The 18,921-nt window shown below is 43.8% G+C and overlaps 1 protein-coding gene across 3 annotated transcripts in view; it reads right to left on the bottom strand.

Annotated features, from left to right (window-relative positions):
- Window positions 1-18,921, bottom strand: part of gareml (GRB2 associated, regulator of MAPK1-like) — a 312,284-nt gene that overhangs the window by 231,408 nt on the left and 61,955 nt on the right. For all 3 annotated transcript variants that reach the window (XM_072498983.1, XM_072498985.1, XM_072498986.1), the window contains exon 2: window positions 15,332-15,472. The gene's annotated coding sequence lies outside the window, so the exon portion shown is untranslated. The remainder of the gene's footprint in view (window positions 1-15,331; window positions 15,473-18,921) is intronic.

The raw sequence follows: 18,921 nt of genomic DNA, 5'->3' as shown, positions 1-18,921 counted from the left end.
ATCAAGGCCCTGCACAGTCTCTTCACTTTGTTCGGTTTCCCCACCTACATCCATAGCGATCGGGGTTCCTCCTTCATGAGCAACAAGTTGCGTCAGTTCCTGCTTAGCAAGGGCATCACCTCCAGCAGAACGACCAGCTACAACCCCTGGGGAAACGGACAGGTGGAGAGGGAGAACTCGACGGTCTGGAAGGCCGTCCTTCTGGCCCTACGATATAGAAGTCTCCCAGTCTCCCGCTGGCAGGAGGTCCTTCCCGATGCGCTCCACTCCATCCAGTCGCTCCTGTGCACTGCCACCACTGAGACCCCTCACGAACGTATGCTTGCCTTCCCTAGGAAGTCCACCTCAGGGGTCTCGCTCCTGCCCTGGCTGACAGTCCCAGGGCCCGTCCTCCTCCAGAAGCATGCGAGGAGTCATAAATCGGATCCCTTCGTCGAGAAGGTCCTGCTCCTCCATGCCAACCCACAATATGCCTACGTGGCATCATGACGGGCAGCAGGACACAGTCTCCCTTCGGGATTTGGTGCCTGCAGGTTCCCCAGTGACCATCACCACCACCCCCCACCCTACACCGTATCCCTTCACCACTACCCGGCTACTTCAGGATTTGGCACCCGCAGGCCCACCGGCGACCATCACCACCGCCCCCGCCCCTACACCCCCCCCCCCCCCTCCACCGACTCAACTACTGGGTGAAGAAGAGGACAACACACTGCCAGACGCGCAGGTCCCGACACCAGTGCACACATCACAGCCGGGACTGAGGCGATCACGGAGGAAGGTCAAAGGCCCCGACAGACTCCACCTTTAAGTCCACTTCACCCCCGCTGGACTCTTTCTTTAACAGGGGATGACTGTGGTAAACCACTGTTAGTATATTATATGTATTGTGGTAAACCACTGCCTGATGGCTTCACCTCCCCTCGGGCTCGGTATAAAGGTGGCCGACCTCCGTCGCTGGCCCAGTTCGGGATCAGAGGCCAGGAGGCTTTCTGTTTAGCTTATTAAAGCCTCAGTTTCGTTCACTACTCGTCTTGTGTTGATTGATGGCACATCAATAATATCTTTCTGAGCTTTCCCAAAAACTTACCATTTCACTGCACATCAGAGACTGTTCCAGAGAGTCACCAATGTTACTTGTGAGCAAAGGTTCTGCAGCAGCAGCCAGGATGAGTTATCTGTTTACTTTGCCTCTCTGATGCCTTTTACAGTGCACTTGCTTTTGACATGGCCAGCAATCTTAACCATATTACAGGCCTACAACACCATAAAAGTACATTTTAAATACACTTCGGGCGGGATTTTCCGATCACCGTCACCGAAATCGCGTTCATCGATCGGCCAGAGAATCCCCTATTCCGCTGGAACCAGGGGCTGCGCTGTTTTTGAGATGCTCTTCCCCCTCAAAAATAGCATACTCGGGGAGTACGCCGCATGCCCTGTGGACGGCCTCAGGACGACTCCTGAGGCCCTTCCCAATGCTTCGTCCCCGATGGGCCGGGTACCTAACAGTGTGAGCACGTGGGCTCACACCATTCGGGGACTTCGCAAACTGAGTCCAGCGCTGTCATAGTTGGGGTGGGAGCCGTTCCGCTGGCAGGAGGGCCTTCATCGGAGGCTGGGGCGACTGATGGGGGGGTAGTCCAGGGGGTGGCAAGGCTGGTTACAGGGGGCAGTTTTTGGCAGGCCGGGTCTGCACGCGGCTTGCGCCATGTTGCACGGCGCGGCCCCACCGTGCACATGCGCGGCCACGGACCCGGCTATTCTCCAGCCGTATCCGCTGCCGGCTTTATGCTGTGCGGCTGCTAGCCCCCCACTGGATGCAGGATCGGTGCGGGGACGCCACCGACTTTCTGGTCGTAAGAATCCAGCCCTTCATGTCCAAGACATTTTCAGCTTTTTAATCAAAGATTGATAACCAAATGCCAGCACAAACCTGATGGGACCGCCACTTTGCAAGACGAGTCGCTCAATTCCCTGAATGTTTGAAAAGGGATGGAATGATCCAAGACCAAGGTCATCGTGATTGACAGCTCTGGCAAGCATTTGCAAAAAGTAACTCTGAATAACAATGATCTTTGAATCAAATATTGAAAGAGTTGAAAACTAAGTATACCAGAAAACATGATTCTGGGTAAGGAGCCAAATTGCAAACAGATTATTATGAGACACTCCAACTGAGTCACTGACAGTAAATATTCAAATGATTAATCAGCATGTAGTCATAAAATAAACCCAACATTCAGTGCAGTTGGCCTTTGTCTGGGAGAATCAGTACTATCCACGACTGCTTCAAATTAATTTGCTGATGCAGAGGTAATAGATGCATGGTTTTAGATTAACTTTTACAGTAATCTCGACTGACCATTCTTGCCTGTATGCTAAAAAAAATTTCAGTAGGTCTAACAAAAGCAGCTCTGTGCCGAGACATAGATATGTGGATACTATGATGTCAACAGTAATTAAATGTACTGGGCGCTTAGCTTTCATTCAGTGTTGGAGCCTGTTATGTTTTCACCCTACTTGAGGGCGGCACGTGGCACAGTGGTTAGCACTGGGACTACGGCGCTGAGGACCTGGGTTCAAATCCCGGCCCTGGGTCACTGTCCATGTGGAGTTTGCACATTCTCTCCGTGTCTGCGTGGGTTTCACCCCCACAACCCAAAGATGTGCAGGTTAGGTGGATTGGCCATGCTAAATTACCCCTTAATTAGAGAAAAAATAATTGGGTACTCTACATTTTTAAAAAAATGTTTTCACCCTACTCTGCAGGATTATCTCGGACATTAACTTTGCTTCCCATCATCGTCCTGTAGATCTGTGTCAACACTTGAAGTTTAATTTCCAATTCATTTCAACAAAAAGCTCCAAGCCCATAATACAACATCAGCAATCAGTCGAATAGGCGAACATCTACATTTTAATGCAACATGTCCGAGAGGAACAGGATAGATTCAGCTCAGTTGGTTTACACTCCACCTAATTTTAATCTCTGTTAAAGTCAATGTCAAATTGGGTGCCCTGCAAAACTGGTGTCTGACTCCCAATTATAGTTCCTGCCAGATGACTCATGTTAACATCGGAGGCTATCAGACAGAGGTTGCACAAATCAGAAGTGGGACACAATTGACAATGGGTACAGCAGAAAGCAGAAATTTATATTTAGGTTCCCATTGATTCCTAAAATCATTGAAATGTTACTATGGGCGCTGGTAGGGCCAAGGGAAGCGGAAGGGGGAAGTGTTTCTTGGGCTGTGTCCCTGTGGCAGTCAGGGACATTTTCCAGTGAGTGTCCTCATAGTTCTCAGGAAGTTAGCCAATAGTATCCATCCTAGTTCCTCTATCTGCTGTATGGGTCCTGTTGTGGAACTACAGGTGGAGGTGGCAAAAACAATTGATTCAAGAAGGATTGCCCGCTGTTCGGAAATAATTCACACTGCACTCCAGAAAATAAGATTTAAGAAATGTAATTTGTTTTCTTTAGCCCAATCCAGGCCTTGGGCTCCCCATCTTAAAGTAGCAAGTTCCTTCCCCTCTGTGGGTCACAGCCATCCTCAAATGCCTAACCCGAATATTTAAATAGTCTCATTTGAAGGATTTGGGATGGGGATCTATGACAGGCAGCTGAAAGTTGCCCCTACCACATCTGTACCAGAGACACAGAATTTGTGGCCTCTTGTGTGGCAAGATCATATATAACATCCGCCCCAGTTTTAACTTCTTGTAATAAATTAGATTTAAGCCTGCACTGTGACCACCTGTCCATATATAAACTGATCAGTTCCAAAGGTGGTCACACCAGGGATTCACTGAATAAACTTTGCAACAGCTGACAATTGCCACATTTGCAATATGATTGCTCCCAATTCTAACAAAAGTTAGTGCACAATCCATTAGTGTGATGCCACGTTCTCAGAGTACTCTGGGCTGCTAGGTAAGGCTTGTATACTTGTCAGAGAACCTGCTACAACTGAAGTCATATTTAGGTCAAACATAAAACAATGACACCATGAGCAGGATTTTACACCTCCACCATGGCGGGTTCCTCCATGGCAGACGATAAAAGGTCCATTGACTTTGGTGGGACTGGAAGATCCCATTGGCGAGTGGGGTTGGGGAACTCCGGCCAATGTTACTATTCAAAGTGTTACCACTGAGCTCCAACAAAATTGTCTATTCAATGTCAACTGTATCAACATATTGTCGGATTAATCCCCCTCTATTTCTTCTGAAGCCATAGGGCCTTAAAATCATAAGAAATAGGAGAAGGAGTAGGCCATTTGATTCGCACCTGCTCCGCCATTCAATAAATTATGGCTGATCGGATTGTGGCCTTAACTCCATTTTCCTGCCTGTCCCCCCATAATGCTAGACTCTTTCACCGTCAGAATCCGTCTCACTCAGCCATATATATTCAGTAACCCAGACTCCACTGCTCTCTGAGGAAAAGAATTCCAAAGACAAACGACCCTCAAGAGATGAAATTCCTCCTCATCTCCATCTTAAATGGGAAATTCATTCGTTTGAAATTATGCCCACAATTTGTAATTTTCTCATCAGGGGAAGTATCCTCTCACCATCTATCCTGTCAAGCTTCCTCAGGATCTCGTATCTTTCCAAAAGATCATCGCTTAATCTTCTGAGCTCCAATGAGTATAGGCCCAACCTGCCCAGCCTTTCCTCAAAAACAACCCCTTCACCTCAGTATCTCCTTCCTTAAGCAAGGAGACCAAAACTGGATACAAGTGTGATCTCACCAAGGCCCGACTGTACAGTTGTAGCAAGGCTTCCCTACTTTTATACTTCAATACCTGCATGCTAGCATTTTGTGATTCATGTACAAGAACACCAGAGGATCCCTCGGTACTGCAGCATTCTGCAGTTTCCCTCTGTTTAAATAATATTCTGCTCCCCGTTGCTTCCTGCAAAGTGGACAGCCTCTCATTTTCCCACTTTGTACTCCATCTGCCACTTGTTTTGCCCGCTCACTTAAGCTATCTATATTCCTTTACAGACTCTTTGTATACTCCTCACAGTTTGCTTTCCCATGTGTCTTTGTACCATCACAAAATTTGGCTGCACCACAGTATCTGAATTTATAAAAATGTCTAAACGGTATCACTTCAGGAATAGTTTCCACAGTAGTATTTTCCCCAATTGATAGGAGATGGAAGTAAAATTATACTTGTAGACCAATCCAAAATGCAAACCAGGCAGTATTATTCAAAATACATGTTATAAATGGAAACCAAAATAATAATCTTTATTATTGTCACAAGTAGGCTTACAGCAACACTGCAATGAAGTTACTACGAAAATAACTTCATAGTACCATAGTCGCCACACTACAGCGCTTGTTCAGATACATTGAGGGAGAATTTAGAATGTCCAATTCACCTAACAAGCAAGTCTTTCGGGACTTGTGGGAGGAAACCGGAGCACCTGGAGGAAACCCACGCAGACACGGGGAGAACGTGCAGACTCTGCACAGACAGTGACCCAGCGGGGAATCGAACCTGGGACCATGGCGCTGTGAAGCAACAATACTAACCACTGTGCTAGCATGTTGCCCAATAATATAACATATAAAATAATATAACAACTGTTGCCCTTCATTTATGACAGTTATTTGAAGTTTTGATGTTTGCCAAAATGCCACAATCACACGACAGACAAAGTCAGGGACCAATTTTTTGAAACGACCAATGCAAATACAGATTTTCAAAAACGTTTTCATTAGAAACTTCCAAGAGACATTTTCAGTCATATTCCACTGATTCAATCATGTTGATCTCCAAGCACCACTCATAATCTGGCAAAGCCTAAAGCTGAAAAATATAAGCATTTTAGAGATATAACATGGGGAGCATTAAGATCAGGAAAGGAAAACAGAAACTCCTTTAATAATGCAGAAGAGAAAAAGACGACCACGAAAAAGGGTACAAGCATACGCCAGCAGAGCTAAAGGATAATCTGCTCCCCATGGCTGTCAGTCTGTCTACCTGGCCAGAATTGCCAGAATTGCAGCACAGAGTAACAGAGTTGCATTACAGCAGTTTTATCAAAATTAACCCTTACAGGATAGATCTTTAAATCAGATGGGGGTACAGATCAGAGACAGGTAGGCACAGAATTTGGCACTGTTAGCCTCTGTGCCATGAAGCAGCGGGCAGCCAATTGATGATAATTATTGTTAATTGGTCCCACCTCCATGACGCCTGGAATTTCCAGTCAGTAGTACAGGCAAGCTCACGTTGGCCTGGACCATGGCAGACTCAGGGCAGGGACAGATGGGCGAGACCGAAGGATCACAGGAAAGACTCCCACCCCAGACCCATTATGGCGGATGGGTCACAGCTGCTACCGCTGGCTGTTTTGTGGAGAGGTTACCCCTCCGGAATATTGGTCAGGGGGCTGTGGCATTCTACATCAAAATAAACTTATTTTGCTTGTCCCTCGTGGTCTGCATTTTTAGATCAGCAGCACCAACCTCGGTGGGATTGTCCACCTCAGTGCTAGAGGGCCTCCCATTGGCCCGCCAGTGTCAGGAATCCACCCGCTATTCTTGATTGGAAGGTTAACACACTCACTGGCCTTTATATGACTGAAGATTTCAATATTCCTGTGGGCACACCTACGTCATACCATATGGGGTTGGGACCTAGAACTATCCCCCATTTCTGGTTCCAATCACAAATTAAAAATCCAATCTTATGAGTGAAACTGGTTCAGTTAATAGGTACATTTATGTGAAATGTACCTTTAAGAAATGGGTGTTTATCAGTGATGTCAGAGTGTGGGTGGAGCTGGGAATTCTGTTAGCTTTTTCCTTTCATTTTAGGCTGTTTGCTGCAGGGTGTGTTTTAGTTTCATTTTCAGTGTTGGAGCTGAAGCCAGACCAAGCAGGTGTACTGTTGATCTCTCTGCCATGAAAAGACTATCTCTTGATCATTTGGTGAATTCAGAATTATAAATGTTCTCAGTAGTGAATGTAAAACTAATGTGCTTCTGTTAAAAGGTGTTTCTTTTGTCTTCTGGATGTTGTTTGGGAAGTTATTAAGGATTACTTAGTGTTGTGTTCTTTGGGGGTTGTATTTGAATTGATCGTTGCTAAGATGTTCACTGTATGTTTTAAAAAGGTTAACTTGAATTCATAGAATAAACATTGTTTTGCTATAAAAAATACTTTTCGATTTCTGCTGTACCCCACCTGTAGAGTGTGCTGTGTGCTCCCCATACCACAATCTATTAAAAGTTGTGGGTCAGGTGCACTCCATGATACACTTTGGGGTTCTCTAAACCCTGGCCCATAACAAATTAGGGGGTCAAGGGGGATACAAGTCGAACTATTGGATTGGCGTAGTGAACTTAAAGACAGTGAGGGGTGACCATATAGTGGGTGCTTTTCAGGTGTGGTATTCTAGTTTAAGTGGGGAGTTGGTGTGGACAATGGCTCTTTCAGAGGCTCTGAAGGTTTTGGGGGTGGAGACGGTCACACGCAGTACCTTACGGACAAAGACTAAAAGCAGACTGTTAGATTTGGCAAAAAACATTGCAGTTAACATTACCTGACAAAATGCGAAAAGATGAGGCCATTAAGGGGGGGTGCTAAGCATTTAAAGTTGCCTGAGATACAGTTTAGACTCATTGGAAATGGCAAAAAATTCAGTTACAAATTAAACAAATGGAACATGAGAAAGAATTAAAGCAGTTTGAATACGAAAGAGAAGAAAAAGAAAGAGAGAGAGGAATAAGAAAAGGAGAGAGAAGAAAGGAGAAAAGAAAGAATGGCCCTAGCAGAACAAAAAGAAAGAGAAAGGGAGATACAGATCAGGAAAAAGATAAAGAGAGAGAGTTTGAACTTCAGAAAATGGCCATGAAACATGACAGTCAGTTAAAATTGGTAGACGTAAAGGGAAATGTACAGTTGGATGATAGTGATGAGGCTAGTGAGAAAGAGCATCAAAGTCGAAGGCTTGGTGGGGATCTATTTAAAAATATCCAAGCATTGCCAAGGTTTGGCGAGAAGGAGGTAGAAGCCTTTTTCATTTCATTTGAGAAGGTGGCTAAACAAATGAAATGGCCCAGGACATGTGGGTATTAATGATTCAAACAAAGCTAATAGGTAGGGCTAGTGAAGTGTTTACATCTCTACCGGAGGAGGTATCTGGGACGTATGAGGAGGTGAAAAAATCCATCTTAGGTGCATATGAACTCGTGCCTGAAGAATACAGACAAAGGTTTAGAAATTTAAGGAAAGAATTTGGTCAAACATACATGGAGTTTGAAAGGCTCAAACAGAATAATTTTGATAGGTGGATAAGGGCTTTGAAAATAGACCAAACGTATGAAGCTCTCAGAAAAATTATGCTTTTGGAGGAGTTTAAAAATTCAATTCCTGATGTAGTGAGAACTCATGTGGAAGAACAGAGGGTTAAAACTGCAAGGTTAGCAGCCGAAATGGCAGATGATTATGAATTAGTTCATAAATCAAAGCTTGGTTTCTGACATCAGTTTAAGCCTGTGAGGGATAGAAATTGGGGACATGAGAAATACCCAAGTGGTAAAAGTAAAGGTGATCTGACGGGAGATAATAAGGAGAGTGTACCTCAGATTAAAAAGGAAATCCAGGAGGGTGGAAGAGACATGAAAAGTTTCAAATGTTTTCACTGTAATAAACTAGGCCATGTAAAGTCATAGGATTGGTGATTGAAGAAAAGCACAGGGAAAGCTGATGTGGCAAAACAGGATAAGACAGTGGGGTTTGTTAAAGTGGTAAAGGAAAGCCCAAGTGAAGCGAAGGAGGTACAAAAGATTGTACAGCCTGATCTAGAGGTGATTGATAAGAAGGTGCCAGATCTCTTTGAAGAATTTACTTGTGTGGGTAAAGTTTACTCATGTGTATCAGGAGGAGCAGGTAAAGAAGTCACAATTTTAAGAGATACAGGGGCTAGTCAATCTTTAATGGTAAGAGATGAGGAGTTATGTAGTTTGGGAAGAATGTTGCCAGAAAAGGTGGTAATATGTGGAATTCAGGGTGACAGGAGTAGTGTTCAATTATATAAGGTAAGGTTGGAAAGTCCAGTGAAGAGTGGTGAGGTGGTAGTAGGAGTAATAGAGAAACTATCTTGTCCAGGAATACAGTTTATCTTGGGTAATGATATAGCTGGATTGCAGGTAGGAGTTATGCCTACTGTGGTTGATAAGCCAGTGGAAAATCAGTCAACTGAAGTATTCAAGGATGAATATCCTGGGATTTTTCCGGATTGTGTAGTAACAAGGTCGCAAAGTCACAGGTTAAGACAAGAGGAGAAATCAGAGAGTGAAGATAAAGGTGAAGTGCAATTATCTGAAACAATTTTTGATCAGATGGTTGAAAAAGAACAGGTGGAGGATGAGGTGGATATTTTTAGTTCAGGAAAATTGGCGGAGTTACATCAGAAAGATGTAGAAATAAACAGATGTGTCAGAAAGCATACACGGAAAAGGAATCTAAGTGTATACCAGAGTGTTATTACCGTGTCTTGATGATAAAATGGAGACCTTTACATATGCAGGCGGATTAAAAGTGGGCAGAAGTTCATCAAGTAGTATTGCCGGTAGGGTATAGAAAGGAGGTGTTGCAAGTTGCACATGAGGTACCAGTGGGAGGTCATTTGGGAATAAGGAAAACTCAAACTAAAATACAAAAACATTTTCATTGGCCTGGACTACATAAAGATGTAGTTAAATTTTATCAATCATGTCACACATGTCAAGTGATAGGGAAACCTCAAGCAGTGATAAAACCAGCGCCCTGAACACCCATTGCAGCATTTGAGGAACCTTTTACAAGGGTCCTAATTGATTGCGTAGGACCACTTCCGAAAACAAAAAGTGGGAATCAATATCTTTTGACTATAATGGATGTGTCTACTAGGTTTCCAGAGGCCATTCCAGTACATAATATTACAGCTAAAAAGATTGTGGAGGAGTTACTTAAATTCTTTACTAGATATAGACCACCCACAGAAATATAATTTGATCAAGGATCAAATTTTACCTCCAGGTTATTAAAAGAAGTTATGGATAGCTTAGGAATAAAACAATTTAAATCAACTGCGTACCATCCAGATTTGCAGGGAGCGTTAGAAAGGTGGCATCAGACAGTAAAGACAATGTTGAGGGCTTATTGTCTCGATTATCCAGAGCATTGGGATAAAGGAATTCCATTCGTACTGTTTGTAAGTAGGGATGCACTGAATGAGTCAACCAAATTTAGTCCTTTTGAACTAATTTTTGGTCTTGAGGTAAGAGGACCACTTAAATTGATTAAGGAAAAATTGGTGAGTGAGAAGTCAGAACTTGCATTATTGGATTACGTGTCAAATTTGAGGGAACGATTAAATAGAGCAGGTGAATTGGCTAGACAACACTTGAAAGTTGCACAAAATGTGATGAAACGGATAGCGGAGAAGAAATCCAAAGTTCGTAGTTTTGCCAGTGGGGATAAAGTTTTAGTGTTGTTACCAGTGGTAGGGGAGCCTTTAAAAGCTAGGTTTTGTGGACCATATCAGATTGAAAGGAAATTAAGTGAGGTGAATTATGTGGTAAAAACACCAGATAGAAGGAAGACTCACCGAGTGTGTCCTGTGAATATGCTTAAAAGGTACTTTGAAAGGAAGGAGAGAAAAAGGAGGTTTCAATGATTCTAACTCAAAGTGACGAACCAAATCCAGATGACTGTGAATTTGACATACCTCAAATTAAATTGGAAAATGAGGATGTTCTTAAAAATTGGAATGAATTGTTAAGTTGCCTTCCAGAGGAAAAATGAACTGACCTGAAAGAGTTATTGATACCACATGGGCAAGTTTGGGCAAGAGATAAATTGGGAAGTACTAAAATGGCTATACATGATGTAAATGTGGGAAATGCTGTTTCTATCAAACAACATCCATATAGACTTAATCCTTTAAAGTTGGCACAGGTTAATAGAGAGATTGAGAGTATGCTGAAGAATGGCATAATTGAAGTGGGTTGCAGCCAATGGAGCTCACCCATAGTGATGGTATCTAAACCAGATAGTACCCAACGGTTGTGTGTGGACTATAGAAAGGTTAATGCAGTTACAAGAATGGACTCTTATCCTATCCCACGTTTGGAGGATTGCATTGAGAAAGTGGGACAATCAGCTTTTATTTCCAAATTGGATTTACTTAAAGGTTACTGGCAGGTATCATTATCCGAAAGGGCGAAGGAGATGTCAGCTTTTGTGACTCCAGGTGGTATATCCCAATTCAAAGTTATGCCATTTGGCATGAAAAACGCCCCAGCCACATTTCAACGGTTAACTAAAAACGTTGTTTCAGGATTACTCAATTGTGCGGTATACATCGACGATCTGGTAATTTTCAACCAGACATGGACAGAACATTTTAAACATCTGATGGAATTATTCGATTGACTTCAGGAGGCAGGTTTGATGATAAACCTAGCCGAAAATGAATTTGGAAAAGTCCAAGTCACTTTCCTTGGCCATACAATTGGACAGGGTCGAATGGTCACACGGGATGTGAAACCAATAATTATTGAGGGGTTTCCGATACCCTCAAGCCAAAAGGAAATAATGCGATTTCTTGGCATGAGTGGATTGGATCGAACATTTGTGCAAATGTTTTGTCGCGTGATTGCGCCACTGATGGAATTGCTGAAGAAACGTCGAAAATTTCAATGGACAACCGACTTTCAACAGGCATTTGACTGCCTGAAAGCTGTGATAACCAATGCTGATGTGTTGGAAAATTACAAGGGACTCTGTGATCAGATTGAACTAAAGTATCTGACTTTAAAGAGACATGCCGAGGTGTAGAGAAATGGACTGATCGTGTAGAGACCTTCTTGTTCAAAGAGACTGTCAATCGAGAAGGATTTCAGTTGGAGGAAGAAGAACAAATATGGACTATATTATTATATCTGTTTGCATGTGTTGGTTTTTTTTTTAAACGAAAAAGTATATTTACTGTGTGCATTTCTTAAAGGATAGTGAAAAGGTGAACTATGAAACCATCTTGAAGTTGATGGTTTATTTTTTTTTCTTTGGGGAGGTGTCATGTGAAATGTACCTTTAAGAAATGGGTGTTTATCAGTGATGTCAGAGTGTGGGTGGAGCTGGGTTGTCTGTCAGCTTTTACTTTTGTTTTAGGCTGTTTGCTGCAGGGTGTGTTTTAGTTTTGTTTTCAGTGTTGGAGCTGAAGCCAGACAAAGCAGGTGTCCTGTTGTTCTCTCTGGGGGTGGGGGGGGGGGGGGGGGGGGGGCTGTGAAGGAAAGGTGGCAGGATGAATATCATAGACCCACTGTTCACAGAGGCTGTAGTATGTTTAAAGGTGTCACTGCAAACAGAAGCAATTTTGGTCACCCATATTTCTGAAACATGACTTGTGGGCTTTACAAATTTGTTTGAAATGTCTAAACCTACTGGACTTCTTTGAAGCGGTCAGGTGAAGAAAGGTACCCTTCTGGGATTGTTAAGAGTAAACATGAATGTGCATAAAAAGTGGATAAAGTCTGCGGAATTGTCAAGCTGTCACATCATGTAAATGTTCCGCTCTTGTTTTGAAACAAAAGAAACAGCCTGAAATTGAAAAAAAAGTGGTTCCTTTAATTTCAATAGATAGTGGGCGGGATTCTCCATCCCACCAGACCCATTATCTGGCTAAGTACGCCCCTGCCGGCAGCGGGATCCTCCGTGCCGGCAGCCAGACAATAGAGTTTTCCATTGTGGCCACCACCACGCTGTTGGGAAATCTGTGGATGTGAGTGTGCTGCTGGCGAAGCGGAGGATCCCGCCTACAGAGAATCCCGCCTGTTCGCCTACATAAGGCTTACATTAGTGCCATCATTACACCAATATTTCTACTTGACTGCTTCCACAGGGGGCTTAAGTTTACAGATTTATGGATTGCTCCAAGTGATCATAAAGTGATTAGGGGTGAGATTCTCCGACCCCCCGCAGGGTCCGTGCCCCCACGGTGGCCTGGCCCGCGATCGGGGCCCACCAATCCACGGGCGGGCCTGTGCCGTGGGGCACTCTTTCCCTTCCGCCTTCGCCACGGTCTCCACCATGGCAGAGGCGGAAGAGACTCCCTCCACAGCGCATGCGCGAAGATGCCATGAGCGGCCGCTAATGCTCCCGCGCATGCGCCGCCCGGCAATGTCATTTCCGCGCCAGCTGGCGGGGCACCAAAGGCCTTTCCCGCCAGCTGGCGGGGCACCAAAGGCCTTTCCCGCCAGCTGGCGGGGCGGAAATCAGACCGGCGCGGGCCTAGCCCCTCATGGTTAGGGCTTGGCCCCCCAAGATGCGGAGGATTCCGCACCTTTGGGGCGGTGCGATGCCGGACTGATTAGCGCCGTTTTTGGCGCCGGTCGGCGGACATCGCGCCGATACTGGAGAATTTTGCCCATGATGTCTTTGATGTGGGACTACGAATACAAACATTTGTTTTATACAGTATTCTGCACATGAATGGATTCAAATGTATTGAATAGGTTTTCTTATCAATTAGTGCTTTTTTAAAATAATGAAATCTGTAATAGATGCTCAGAAATTTATTTCATTTCATCTCCAAATGGCTCCTGAAGTCTGCCTGTGGTGGATACTGGGTGAGTTTCTATGGTGCAAAGGCAAAGAAAGGTTGGATGGGGGGGCATGAATTGGCACAATGGTTATAAAGGGCCATTGGGTGAATAGAGCATCATAGGTTGGGATGGAGGGTATGAGGAGCCATGGGGGTGAGTGGAGGCATGTGGTGACATGAGTTGGCCTGGATAGGGATTGCGTTGATGAAGAAGAGCAAGGGGATATGAGGAGTGAGGGCTAAAGGGGTTTTTTGTTTAATGTTTTGATTACAACTGGGAAGAAGTGCCAGAGCACCAACTTTTAATCAGCCAGCCTCACCATCCACAGCTCCTGTAGCTGTCTCTGCACTCGTTCTGGGGATGGTGAGCCCAATTCCACAGAGTGGAGCAAAAATCAAACCATTCAGGGCACAACCCCCTTCTCCTTCCCCTCCCCCCTCTTCCCCCATCCTTTGCCCACGCACCCGATTCAGAAGCTAAAAGTTGCGCCCTGATCTTGCTTCAGTCTGTCGTGCCTGAAACTGGACTGACAATAGTGCACTGAAATTGCAAAACAGCTTAGTTTTGGTAAACAGTTTTTCATATAGTTAATTTTTAATAAAACCAAATGTATGGAATCAAATAGCTCTTAAACATAGTAAAAACAAGAGTAGGCTATCTCCATTATGACTGCACTGAAGTCCTGAATTTGCCAAGAACCAGGCATTCACTACAAACACATCATTACTCCCACGCATCTTTAGTGTAAAGCACATTAACATTCCACGTAAGCTTTTACACAAAACACCTCCATTCAGTATGACGCTAAGCACAGAAAGAATAGTTGTAATGCCTCAATATCATTCATAATTGATTTCACCAATTTCTATTCACGCATTTCTATAACTAGTAGATATTAATTTGCTGAATGTTGTATATGTACAATTAAATAGAAATGGAAGGGCTGCATTATTTTTCATTGGCCCTTTCCTCCAAAAGTATCCTCACTATTTCGGTAAGAAGCAAGTTAGAAAGGAGTGATGATGTGATTAAGAAAAGCACTGTTAACAATTTACTAATATTATCATTTGCACAGATTAAACTACATTCTGGGTTTGACTGTTGATTATAGAGTTACAGTTTTCAGAATAATGTTCAAGCACAATGTCACATCATTAGCCTGGGTAAATAATTAAGGTTTTTAAGACACTGGGTTCAGCTGGGCATCAATATCTATTTCACTTTCAAAATCTAATTCATGGGCAGCCTGGTGGCGCAATGGTGCCTCACGACGCCGAGAACCCAGGTTCGATCCCAGCCCCGGGTCACTGTCCATGTGGCGTTTGCACATTATCCCCGTGTATGTGTGGATCTGACCCCCACAACTCAAAGATGTGCAGGGTAGGTGGATTGGCCACGCTAAATTGCTCCTTAATTGGAAAAAATAAATCTGATTCTTATTTCACTTTGACAGCATAGGTTTCTCTCCCGTATATCCACTCAAATCAATGACCATCGGGCTATATTTGTCTCTTGGTGTTTAACTGTGAGTATTTGCTGAAAAATGGTTCTGGGTCCATGAAGTGAAGTTGCCATACTTCTTTGTACTGCCTTCCAATTGCATATGACAAGGCATATGTTCAGTTGGGTACAGAAGATGAAACTGAGTTCTTGGTTACCTATACACTCTATCCAAATTTGGGAAAAAGCAACTCTCATCTTCTTGTTTTCTTACCAAGGTATTGTAGTGGGATGTCTATCTTCGGTCCAATAACATAGTGGCCCTCTTCTAAACTGTGTGCAGTCACTGTAGTCCACTGCCTACACGAGTGGATTAGGAGTAGATCCTGTTCGGACAATCCCTCAATATATTCTCCTGCAAAACAATTGAAAGAATTTGCATAGATCGATTCCAATAAAACATCCGCAAACTTATTTAAACTTCAGGCTATTAGTCAGTTTAGAATCAGTTACATTCATTAAGTTAGGATTTACACTGTTTTAGTGATGCATTATGAACACAAATGAAATGACAGCAAGACAGAGACAGAAATGACAACAAAGGGTAAGATATCCCATCATAGACAGATGTCCCGACAGCAAGGTTGTTACAAGGTTGAAACATACTCAAGAAAGTTTGAAAGATGCCACAAACCATGAAAATGTCACTCATTGTGGGAATGATGCTTGTGAAAATATAATCAGTACCTTGTCGCTCTGAAAACTACACTGTTACCATTTATATTGGCCTGGATGTCATAGCAGGAATAGCAGCAAGATAAACAGCACTTAGCACTATTATGGAGTAAATTGGACAGCAACTTGCAAACACGTACAGCTAAATCTGGACATCAGGACATTGCTGTGTGATTTGCCCTGCTCCTTCACAAGCTTCCCACCATTGGTCCCTCACCAAAAACTTCAACGTAGATGAAGTACGTGCAGTTGATGGACCTACCCCATTAAACCTGCTAACCTTCACCAGAGAAGATGATGTGCTGTATTTTCAGATGCAAGCGCATTTTTCATGGTATCATCAGTCAAAGATACTGCCAAACAACCTCCCTGGTATTGAAAATGTCCTTTCACTAGTGTAGAATCACCTTTCTTTAGATTTTACATATTGTTGCCGATTTTTATACATAATAACAAAAACATTATTTTACTTATTGCTGTCTCCTTTTTCTCACTTCATTTTACTTTCTATATATGCTTTCACATTGAATTATACTTGCACTTCCCTGCATCGCCTATTTTCAGGAGGGACAGCCAGAGGAACTGCCAAACAGGCACTTAACTAGAACCCATCTCCGAGAGACCCAAGCCACAAGTAAGAGAAGGCAGGAGGGGATTCACAGGGTGGGGAGCCACAATGGGGGAGAGGAAGCGATAGCAAGGATAGGAGGCTGGCACTCAGTGGGCCCCCCCTTCCCGATTTTAGGTCCCTTGATTAGGTACAGAATGGCTTTGAACAGAGAAAACCCCTAGATGCCCACTGGTAACCTTGCAGTGTTACAGAGGGGTGGGAACCGGAGCAGCAGGCCAGCAAGTGTAGAGACTGGGGAAAAAGTGAGACTGAGATAAACATAGTGTAGAGTAAGAGCCGGCAGAGCGGAGCCACTGGGCTCAGCGGGTCTGTAGGTCTGGAGTGCGCTTGCTTCAATGCAAGAAGTATAACAGGTAAGGCAGATGAACTGAGAGCCTGGATTGCGGCATGGAACTATGATGTAATTGCAATTACGGAGGCATGGTTAAAGAAAGGACAGGACTGGCAGCTTAACATTCTGGGATATTGTTGTTTTAGATCGGACAGAAGGGGAAACAAAAGAGGTGAGGGAGTTGCATTGCTGATTAGGGAGCAGATCCCAGCTGTGTTCAGGGAGGGCACATTGGAGGGAAGTTGTAGTGAGGCACTAAGGGTGGAGCTCAGGAATAAGAAGGGTGAAATCACAATGTTGGAAGTGTACTAAAGACCTCCCAACTACCTGCAGGAGACAGAGGAGCAGCTGTGTAGTCAGACACTGAAAAGGTGTGAAAAAAGCAGGGTAGTTGTGATGGGCGATTTTAACTTCCCCCATATTGACTGTGAATCCCTTACAGCCAGGGGCTCGGATGGAGAGCACTTTGTTAGATGTGCACAGGAGGGCTTTTTGATACAGTATGTTGTCAATCCAACCAGGGAGGGGGCCATACTGGACTTGGTATTGGGGAATGAACCAGGCCAGGTGATTGATGTGTCCGTGGGGAAGCATTTTGGGCTTAGCAACCATAATTCCATACGATTTTGAGTAGTCATGGATAAGGACAAGAGTGGCCCGCGGGTGAGGGTGCTTAACTGGGCAAGAGCTAATTACATCCAAAATTAGATGGGACCGGGGGAATTTGGATAAGGAGTGGCTATTTGAGGGCAAATCCACGTCTGACATGTGGGAGACTTTTAAAGGCCAATTGATTGAAGTGCAGGACAGGCGTGTCCTCGCAAAAATGAAGGATAGAAATGGCAGGATTCGGGAACCATGATGACAAGGGAAATTGTAAGCTTAGTCAAAAGGAAAAAGGAAGCATAAGATAGGTCTAGGCATCTAAAAATTGATGAAGCCCTTGAGGAGTACAGTGAAATTAGGAAAGAACTTAAACGTGGAATTAGGAGGGCTAAAAGGGGCCATGAAATGTCTTTAGCAAACATGGTCAAGGAGAATTCCAAGGCTTTTTAGGCATATATTAGGAGCAAGAGAGTAGCAAGAGAAAGAGTTAACCCACTCAAGGACAATGGAGGGAAATTGCGTGGAACCACAGGAAGTGGGTGAAATCTTTAATGAGTATTTTGTATCGGTATTCACCAGGGAGAAGGACATAATGGATGTTGAGGTCAGGGATAGGTGTGTGAATGCTCTTGAGAACATCAATATATCAAAGGAGGAAGTATCCTAAATTGCATTAAGGTAGACAAGTCTCTGGGGCCGGATATGATCTATCCCAGGTTACAGTGGGAGGCAAGGGGATAAATATCTGCGGCCTTAACACATATCTTCACATCCACTTTGACCACAGGTGAGGTTCCAGAGGATTGGAGACTAGCCAATGTTATTCCCTTATTTAAGAAAGGAGCAGGGATAATCCAACAAATTACAGGCCAATGAGTCTGACATCAGTGGTGGGGAAGATTTTGGAAAAGATACTGAGGGTCAGGATATATGCACATTTGTCAGAAAGTGGACTAGTTAGTGACAGGCAGTATGGTTTTGTACAGGGAAGGTCATGTCTTACCAATTTGATTGAGTTTTTTGAAGATGTGACAAAGAAAATTGATGAGGGAAGGGTTGTGGATGTAGTTTATATGGAGTTTAGTAAGGCGTTTAACGAGGTCCCACATGGCAGACGGGTACAAAAACTAAAATCACATGAGATTCGGGGTGGGCTGGGTAGATGGAAAGAGCACTGGTTTGATTATAGAAGACAGAGAGTAGCGGTGGAAGGGTGCTTTTCTGACTGGAGATCTGTAGCTAGTAGTGTTCTGCAGGGATCAGTTCTGGAGCCTCTGTTGTTTGAATATATATATATATATATATATAAATCATCTGGAGGAAAACGTGAGTGGTCTGCTTAGTAAGTTTGTGGATGACACGAAGATTGGCGGAGTTGCTGATAGTGACAGGGATTGTCAGAGGATTCAAAAGAATTTCGATAGATTGGAGACTTGGACACAGAAATGGCAGAGGGAGTTTAATCCAGCCAAATGCAAGGTGATGCATTTTGGAGGGTCAAATCTAAGTATGAATTATACTGTAAATGGCAGGACCCTAAAGAACATTAACATACAGAGGG

Source organism: Scyliorhinus torazame, chromosome 4, assembly GCF_047496885.1.
Source record: "Scyliorhinus torazame isolate Kashiwa2021f chromosome 4, sScyTor2.1, whole genome shotgun sequence".
Lineage (NCBI taxonomy): Eukaryota > Metazoa > Chordata > Chondrichthyes > Carcharhiniformes > Scyliorhinidae > Scyliorhinus > Scyliorhinus torazame.
Note: the sequence above shows the minus strand (reverse complement) of the source record. Positions and strands in the feature narration are given on the sequence as shown.